The sequence below is a fragment of the Procambarus clarkii genome, chromosome 47, assembly GCF_040958095.1.
Source record: "Procambarus clarkii isolate CNS0578487 chromosome 47, FALCON_Pclarkii_2.0, whole genome shotgun sequence".
NCBI lineage: Eukaryota > Metazoa > Arthropoda > Malacostraca > Decapoda > Cambaridae > Procambarus > Procambarus clarkii.
The window spans coordinates 18,629,006-18,639,759 of NC_091196.1; positions in this window are offsets into that span (position 1 = coordinate 18,629,006).

The window sequence follows — 10,754 nt, forward strand, 5'->3', positions numbered from 1 at the left end:
TTCCATGTGTAATCTTGCAGGTGTAACGTCAGTGATTCCTGGCCATTGATTACTGTGGAGTGATATGGAGTGATACCAGAGTGTGGTGCTAATTTCTTGAATTGTTCCCAGGGCCATGACAAATGATATATATATATATATATATATATATATATATATATATATATATATATATATATATATATATATATATATATATATATATATATATATATATATATATATATATATATATATGTCGTACCTAGTAGCCAGAACGCACTTCTCAGCCTACTATGCAAGGCCCGATTTGCCTAATAAGCCAAGTTTTCATGAATTAATTGTTTTTCGACTACCTAACCTACCTAACCTAACCTAACCTAACTTTTTAGGCTACCTAACCTAACCTAACCTATAAAGATAGGTTAGGTTAGGTTAGGTGGGGTTGGTTAGGTTCGGTCATATATCTATGTTAATTTTAACTCCAATAAAAAAAAATGACCTCAAACATAATGAAATGGGTAGCTTTATCATTTCATAAGAAAAAAATTAGAGAAAATATATTAATTCAGGAAAACTTGGCTTACTAGGCAAATCGGGCCTTGCATAGTAGGCTGAGAAGTGCGTTCTGGCTACTAGGTACGACATATATATATATATATATATATATATATATATATATATATATATATATATATATATATATATATATATATATATATATATATATATATATATATATGTATATATATATATATATAACTGAAAACTCACACCCCAGAAGTGACTCGAACCCATACTCCCAGGAGCAACGCAACTGGTATGTACAAGACGCCTTAATCCACTTGACCATCACGACCGGACATAATGAGGTGATAGCCGAGGCTATTTGAACCACCCCACCGCCGGCACTCGGATAGTAATCTTGGGCATAGGATTTTACCAAATCACCTCATTCTTTGGGGCACACGTGAGGAACACAAATGCGAACAAGCCTGAATGGTCCCCAGGACAATATGCAACTGAAAACTCACACCCCAGAAGTGACTCGAACCCATACTCCCAGGAGCAACGCAACTGGTATGTACAAGACGCCTTAATCCACTTGACCATCAAGACCGGACATAATGAGGTGATAGCCGAGGCTATTTGAACCACCCCACCTCCGGCACTCGGATAGTAATCTTGGGCATAGCATTTTACCAAATCACCTCATTCTTTGGGGCACACGTGAGGAACACAAATGCGAACAAGCCTGAATGGTCCCCAGGACAATATGCAACTGAAAACTCACACCCCAGAAGTGACTCGAACCCATACTCCCAGGAGCAACGCAACCGGTATGTACAAGACGCCTTAATCCACTTGACCATCACGACCGGACATAATGAGGTGATAGCCGAGGCTATTTGAACCACCCCACCGCCGGCACTCGGATAGTAATCTTGGGCATAGCATTTTACCAAATCACCTCATTCTTTGGGGCACACGTGAGGAACACAAATGCGAACAAGCCTGAATGGTCCCCAGGACAATATGCAACTGAAAACTCACACCCCAGAAGTGACTCGAACCCCTACTCCCAGGAGCAACGCAACTGGTATGTACAAGACGCCTTAATCCACTTGACCATCACGACCGGACATAATGAGGTGATAACCGAGGCTTTTTGAACCACCCCACCGCCGGCACTCGGATAGTAATCTTGGGCATAGCATTTTACCAAATCACCTCATTCTTTGGGGCACACGTGAGGAACACAAATGCGAACAAGCCTGAATGGTCCCCAGGACAATATGCAACTGAAAACTCACACCCCAGAAGTGATGTGAACCCATACTCCCAGGAGCAACGCAACTGGTATGTACAAGACGTCTTAATCCACTTGACCATCACGACCGGACATAATGAGGTGATAGCCTAGGCTATTTGAACCACCCCACCGCGTGTGCCCCAAAGAATGAGGTGATTTGGTAAAATGCTATGCCCAAGATTACTATCCGAGTGCCGTCGGTGGGGTGGTTCAAATAGCCTCGGCTATCACCTCATTATGTCCGGTCGTGATGGTCAAGTGGATTAAGGCGTCTTGTACATACCAGTTGCGTTGCTCCTGGGAGTATGGGTTCGAGTCACTTCTGGGGTGTGAGTTTTCAGTTGCATATTGTCCTGGGGACCATTCAGGCTTGTTCGCATATATATATATATATATATATATATATATATATATATATATATATATATATATATATATATATATATATATATATATATATATATATATATATATATATATATATAATATATATATATATATAATATATATATATATATATATATATATATATATATATATATATATATATATATATATATATATATATATATATATATATATATATATATATATATATATATTGTGATGGTAACGCGTTGGTGTTCGGCTGTTTCAAAAGCTAGGGGTATGGCCTCGTCACATATAGAAATAAAAAGAGAAAATCTGGAACTTCGTCTGTGGTAAGGTAATGGGAAGACACACAAAACACAAGTAAATTTAACAATGAGATTTTAATTACGTTAGAAAAGCAAAATATGAATAAAATGGACATACAAATTGGAACATAAAATCAATCAATCAAAATAATAAGAATAATCAAATGACAAAATGAAAAGTTACGTTAAGACAAGTGAGTAATAACAAGTGAACAATATACAATCAGATATATAGGTGCAGGAATATTGGCTTTAAGCTGCCACCTCTCTTAGTACACGTAAGCCAGAGCTTAGTCTACCAACGAGACGTGTTAACTTGTTGAAAGCACTGGATATTCTGATGTCTCTAGGTCGTGGTGGCCCCAGACATCAGGTAGTGTGGCGGTGGAGGAGCAGGTGCGACTGACCACCGGCCAATCAGCGATGAGCAGGCGACGGACAGGTAGTTTGGTGGTTCGAGTGGTGGGGGGAGCAGGTATTCCTGGTGCTGAATACGTTTGCTCTCTGGCAAACCTTGGTGTTGTATTTGTTGGATATTTCTTCCATATTAGTTGTATAGGGATGTATAGCGACGACCTTAGGAGGGAAGAGCAGGCTCAATCTCTCTTGAAGGAGATTATCGTCACAATATATATATATATATATATATATATATATATATATATATATATATATATATATATATATATATATATATATATATATATATATATATATATATGTCGTACCTAATAGCCAGAACGCACTTCTCAGCCTACTATGCAAGGCCCGATTTGCCTAATAAGCCAAGTTTTCATGAATTAATTGTTTTTCGTCTACCTAACCTACCTAACCTAACCTAACCTAACTTTTTCGGCTACCTAACCTAACCTAACCTATAAAGATAGGTTAGGTTAGGTTAGGTAGGGTTGGTTAGGTTCGGTCATATATCTACGTTAATTTTAACTCCAATAAAAAAAAATTGACCTAATACATAATGAAATGGGTAGCTTTATCATTTCATAAGAAAAAAATTAGAGAAAATATATTAATTCAGGGAAACTTGGCTTATTAGGCAAATCGGGCCTTGCATAGTAGGCTGAGAAGTGAGTTCTGGCTACTAGGTACGACATATATATATATATATATATATATATATATATATATATTATTAAATATGACCGAAAAAGTAAGATTAATAATTCTAACACGAATTTTCTCAATCTTTCGTACATTACGCTTCACTGTTGGAGGTAAATCAAAAATCAATTCTCCAAAATTCATTTTTATTTCTAGTCTGACGCGACACGGGCGCGTTTCGTAAAACTTATTACATTTTCAAAGACTTTAGTTCACAAATACACAACTGAATAGAACTTACGTATCTCCGATTTTATATCTACATTTGAGTGAGGTGGAAGGGGTGATGTGGCACTAACACAAGACAGAACAAAATGTGGTATTAATAGGGTATTAATTTCATCAACACAAGACAGAACAAGAGTATTAATAGGGTATTAATTTCATCAACACAAGACAGAACACGAAACAATGGATATTGAATAGAAGTGTTTGTAGAAAGCCTATTGGTCCATATTTCTTGATGCTTCTATATTGGAGCGGAGTCTTGAGGTGGGTAGAATATAGTTGTGCAATAATTGGCTGTTGATTGCTGGTGTTGACTTCTTGATGTGTAGTGCCTCGCAAACGTCAAGCCGCCTGCTATCGCTGTATCTATCGATGATTTCTGTGTTGTTTACTAGGATTTCTCTGGCGATGGTTTGGTTGTGGGAAGAGATTATATGTTCCTTAATGGAGCCCTGTTGTTTATGCATCGTTAAACGCCTAGAAAGAGATGTTGTTGTCTTGCCTATATACTGGGTTTTTTGGAGCTTACAGTCCCCAAGTGGGCATTTGAAGGCATAGACGACGTTAGTCATCAGAAAAATCCAGGAGCAAGGTGCAGTTTTAGGCCTCACGCTAAACCCTTCTAAATGTGAAATAATATGTTCCAACCTGGGCATCGTAGAGAGAATGGAGGGTCTTCTGCCAAATATCCATAAAACTAAACCTGAGGACAGCACACTCCTAGGAGCTCCCCTGGGGTTGAAAGCCATCGATGAGGTCCTTGATAAGAAAATCGCCGACCTTAAGAGGATGGATGGGAGGATTGAGGATATTGATGCTCATGATGCACTCTACCTCATCACCAGATGTCTGTCCCTCCCCAGGTTAACCTACTTTCTGAGGTGTTCACCATCTTACAGTAGCCAAAAACTAAGTGAGTATGACCGGTTACTGAAATCAATGCTAGAAAAAGCCCTTAACCTCTCTCTCGATGACCTACAGTGGAAACAAGCCTCTCTTCCCGTAAGACTTGGGGGCCTCGGAGTTCGAACAGCAACGCAAATCGCTGTTCCAGCCTTCCTGTCCTCCTTATCAGCATCCGACGACCTTGTGAAGGAAATTCTACCTGCCCACTTACATCAGCTGGCAGGTGTACATGATCCCAATTTTACACGCTGTGCCACAGAGTGGGCCTCTCGTGCATGCCAATCACCTCACCCACCATCCCCAAAAGCCCACAAGCAATCCAGCTGGGATGGCCCCATTGTAGACCAAGTTGCTGCAGAGTGCCTGGGTGCTGCAACAACACAACACGACATTGCTCGCCTCACAGCAGTAGCAGCATCACATGCAGGGGATTTCCTGTTAGCAACCCCAATGTCGGCCACTGGCACGCATCTCACACCACACGCCCTCCGAATTGCTGTGGCCCTCCGCCTTGCTGCCCCAATCCACACCAGATATAGGTGTATTTGCGGCGAGGTGGTGGCTGACAGGTACGGCCACCATGGCCTACTCTGCCAAAGCACAGGGGGATGGCACTCGAGGCACAGTGAAGTTAACGACATCATCAAGAGAAGCCTCACCACAGCTGGATGCCCAGCTGAAAGAGAGCCCCGTTACCTAACGCCCCGTAACTCTGATGCTCTTATTGGTCGCCCGGATGGTATCACAGTGAACCCCTGGAAGAATGGCAAGCAGTTGGTATGGGACTACACGTGTGTATCAACCCAGGCTAACACCTACATTAATCTCAGTGTTGCACAACCAGGTGGCGCTGCCACCCACAGGGAAGCAGCCAAATCCCGTAAGTATAGAGAACTGGATCACCACTACAATTTTGTCCCCATTGCTTCTGAGACACTCGGCGCCTGGGGTAAAAGTGCTACCAGTTTCTTGAAGGAACTGGGTTCTAGGCTCATTGAAACAACAAGGGACCCGAGAGCTGCAAGCTTTCTTTTCCAGCGCCTCAGTGTGGCGATACAGAGGGGAAATGCGCTCTGCATCCAGGGATCCTGCCCGCCATCTGAGGAGCTGGAGGAACTCGACAACCAATGATAACCATCTTTGTAACCCATATGTAACTCCTTTTTTGTAACAAAGTTCAAATAAAGTAAATATATATGTGTACATACAAAAGAATGGGGGTGGTAGGAGAAGATAATATTAGTGTTCAGTGAGAAACCACAAGGTCTTCTCTGAATACTTTTTATTTTCTTCTCCGAAGCTATGGGTCCCCACATTGACACCAGAGGTGGTACCCTCACAAACTTTTATATATATATATATATATATATATATATATATATATATATATATATATATATATATATATATATATATATATATATATATAAATATATATATATATATACATATATATATATACATATATATATATATATAAATATATATATATATATATATATATATATATATATATATATATATATATATATATATATATATATATATATATATATATATATACACTACACTACAGCCGAATTGAAAGCAAAGGTCAACAGACTAGTCGAAACTGTGAACGCCAAGAAATCAGGACTCCACAATGCCAAAGATTATTGGGGAATATAAACCTGGATATGCGTATGGAAATGTCAAGACACACAAGCCTGGAAACCCACTTCGGCCAATCATTAGCCAGATACCCACACCCACGTACAGACTAGCGAAGCGACTCAACGGCCTGCTGACTCCTTATGTCCCTTGCGCCTTCAGCCTGAAGTCGCCAAAGGAATTTGTTGACTTACTGCGGGGCACACGGGCCACAGGAATAAGAGCCTCGTTGGACGTAGAGTCGCTGTTCACTAACGTACCAGTGGACGAGACAATCAGGATGATAGCCGACAGAGTGTATCGTGATCCAGCCTGTACTCCTCTTGACATACCAGAAAATATCCTAAGGAAACTACTCCAAGCTTGTACTAAAGAGGCACCCTTCTTGAGCCCGGATGGGCACATGTATAAGCAAGTAGATGGGGTCGCCATGGGTTCTCCGCTAGGTGTCCTTTTTGCAAACTTCTACATGGGTACCATCGAGCAAAAAGTCTTAGTCGACATGAACATGAAACCGGCCATATACTGCAGGTATGTTGACGACCTTTTTACACAGGTACCTGATGTCAGACATCTGCAGGAGTTGAAGGAGGCATTTGAGCGGAGTTCCGTGCTGCGTTTCACTTACGAGATGGAAAAGGATGGGAAGCTGCCCTTTCTAGATGTAACAGTCATGGAAAAGAGCGGAGGTTTCCACACTGCAGTCTACACTAAGGAAACGAACATAGGAATGTGCCTAAATGCCAAAAGCGACTGCCCAGATAGGTACAAGAGGAGTGTTGTTAACGCATATGTCGACCGTGCTCTCAGCCACAGCTCAGAATGGAAGCAAGTTGACGAAGAACTCTGTAGGGTAAGGCAGGTCCTAGTCAACAACGGCTTCTCCAATGGTTTCGTCGAAGACATCATAAGAAGGAAAGTGAAAAGCCATGCAACCTCTGAAGAGACAACCAACACAACACCTATACCCCCTATTAGACTATTTTACAGGAACTTCTTTTCCACAGCTCATAAAACGGAGGAAAGGGTCCTGAAAGATATTGTTAATAGAAACGTTATCCCTACAGACAAAAATCAGAGGATACAACTGACGATTTACAATAAAACCAGAAAAACGGCCAGCCTACTCATGAGAAACTCTCCAGACACAAAACAGAACGCTTTAAAATAGACTAACGTCGTCTATGCCTTCAAATGCCCTCTTGGGGACTGTAAGCTCCAAAAAACCCAGTATATAGGCAAGACAACAACATCTCTTTCTAGGCGTTTAACGATGCATAAGCAACAGGGCTCCATTAAGGAACATATAATCTCTTCCCACAACCAAACCATCGCCAGAGAAATCCTAGTAAACAACACAGAAATCATCGATAGATACAGCGATAGCAGGCGGCTTGACGTTTGCGAGGCATTACACATCAAGAAGTCAACACCAGCAGTCAACAGCCAATTAATGCACAACTATATTCTACCCACCTCGAGACTCCACTCCAATATAGAAGCATCAAGAAATATGGACCAATAGGCTTTCTACAATCACTTCTATTCAGTACCCATTGCTTCATGTTCTGGCTTGTGTTGATGAAATTAATACCTTATTAAATACCACCTCATCCCATCCACCTCACTCAAATGTAGATATAAACAAAATCGGAGATGTGTAAGTTCTATTCAGTTGTGTTCTATTCGCTCAAGTGTCGCGTCAGACTAGAAATAAAAATGAATTTTGGAGAATTGATTTTTGAATTACCACCAACAGTGAAAAGAAATGTACGAAAGATTGAGAAAATTCGTAGTAGAATTATTAATCTTACTTTTTCGGTCATATTTAATAATATATGTCTACAGGAAAGACTGCTACCAAAATATACTAATATATATATATATATATATATATATATATATATATAAATAATTGTGGTTGCAGTATTAGCGTAATTTTGGTAGAATTTGATGAATGACGAGGCTGTTGGTGAGTGATAGCCGTCGCTCTGTTGAGTAACGTAATTCTCGGGAGTGTTTTTCGGCCTGCGGGATCGATAAATCTCTCACCCATGTGATTTAAGGAGTGCAAGATCTCCTTAGTGTTCCCAGTAACGTTTGATAGCTGTAGGCTACATGTGTCAGCCGTAATTATATATATATTATCGTAGTGTCACTGTGCCCAGTGTTATTGTGTTATTTACTGTGGTGATTGCAATGTGTGGACCTGTGTTCTAAGGGGTTATTTAGAGCGCACTGTTGGTCATTTGCAACAGTAAGTAAGTGTTGGGCAGTATTCTACTACTTGGAATTTTGAGTACTTGCCGTGTGTGTTATTACAAAGGGGTTGTCAATTATGGTGATTGTTGCTAGCGTTGAGCAATCACCGTATGTGATTGCAGTTCAGTAAAGTCATTGTGGGGCAGTGTTCTAGAGGGTTTATGTCCTGTATGTTATTTTACTAGGTTATGCAGTATTGTCATTGCAACCGGATTGTAACGTAAATCACTGTGATTTGTCATTGTCGTGGGTGAACTCGGCTGTAGACGAGTACTTGGGTTTTATATTTTCCTGTTTATCTGGTAGAACATCAAGTCCAGTATTCAGTGAGGTGATTGCGAGGCAATTAATATAACGTAACCAAGGAAACGCTCTTTGCTCTAAGAGAATTTGTTCTTTGACAATTTGAGTAACGTAGAATACGTTTGGCTTAATTTACTTTCTTGCAAAGCAGCTACGGTAGTCTCAGGGAGCCTAGCCATCAGCCAGATATGAATTAGAGTATTGTCTGTCGTAATTAACGGTCAGTGGGCCGGGTAATTGACGTGTTTCAGGAAGTCAAAGTAATTAACCTCGATTCGTGTTCAATCGACTCACACGAAGGCTCCATTGTTCCATTAATTTAACGTCGTTATTTATCTGCCCGGAAGTACCGGCACTTGATTGACTCGTAGGAGGAGTAACGTCATTTTAGAATAACGTAAACGTGGTGCCTAATTACTGTTATTAGGCACTTGAATAGGTCTGAGTATGGAAGGCTTAGATGGAATTCATACCTTAATGTAAATTGCTGAGCCAGTGTGAAAGGTTGCATATTTAATTGATTAATTATTGACCTTGATGATAGTAATTAATTACTCTAAAGGTAATCACGAATGATTACCGTTCTCTTAGCACTTTGGACAGTGTAAATCAGAGTTTACCATCGCTGAGTGATTAGTAACCGATTAACGTAAATTAACGTAACTAGTAAAGAGATTAATCAGCTGTCTGTGAGTACAGGGATTAATGGGATTTTCTCACTGAATGCTCGACTGGTAGAGTGTTGTGTAATTTCCGCGTTACTAGTGACAGTTGTAAGTGTTATTAATTTAACGTAAATGTTATTGTGTTATTAACGTAAATCAAATTGTTATTGATTGTTGATCGTCAGGGGGACGGAGTGCTAACATAAGGATTAATATGAGGAAGGGTTGCTGGAGTTGCCAGTGAACCCATTAGTCATTGTTGTCATTGAAAGGCTACTGATTTTATTGCATTGCAACCGCTACTGCAGGTGTAGACTGCATAGGGTGTAGAACAGTAGGAGGTTACTGGAGACGTGTTTCAGAACCTACTGTGTCATTTGTTGTAATTGTGATTTTAGATCTGTTAGTTCTTGTATCTTGTTGATTCCTCTGTGTTCACGCTTATGTTCGAGTTAGTTCATTATGCAGTCCGAGGGGCTGGTGTCTAGCTGTCATTGATAGTGTCACAGGAAGGATTTCGAGTAACGTCATTGATATTTCTTTTTGTTTTGTTGTAGTAGTTAGTACTTTATAGAATAAACTAAGTTGTTATGTTGAACACTGTCTTTTCGTCACACCCCCACACATTATTATTGCCCTGTAAGTGTACTGTCACACTCGACTATAAAAATTGAGACTGATTCAGAGTTTTGGACCAAATATACTGCACCACACAACAATAAATTATTGTTGTGAGAGCCCAGGACCAACTCGTTAGATTCATTTCGCCGAATGGCGAAGGTCTGCGACCAAGTGGAGGAGATTTCAATTTTATTGGGTGTCTCAGCGTTTGCTCGCGCCTAGTCAATTGTTCATATATGGTCCTAGAGTGAGGAATGAGCAGCTTACTACACTTTGTGTGTTAGCTAAGCAAGTCCTTCCTCAGGCGACCTAATTGAATATCACGATACGAATAAAGGTTAAAGAATAAATAAAATACTTAGAAATTTTCCGAGCTCAGTTCCTCAACCATTTCACTTATTCCACTAATCTCAAACTCTCACACTGTGATCACTAATTCCCACGGGAGATTCGAGAACGATTTCCCTTATGTCTGAATCGTTCAGAGTAAATACTAGGTCGAGTCTTGCTGGTTCATCATTGCCTCTCATT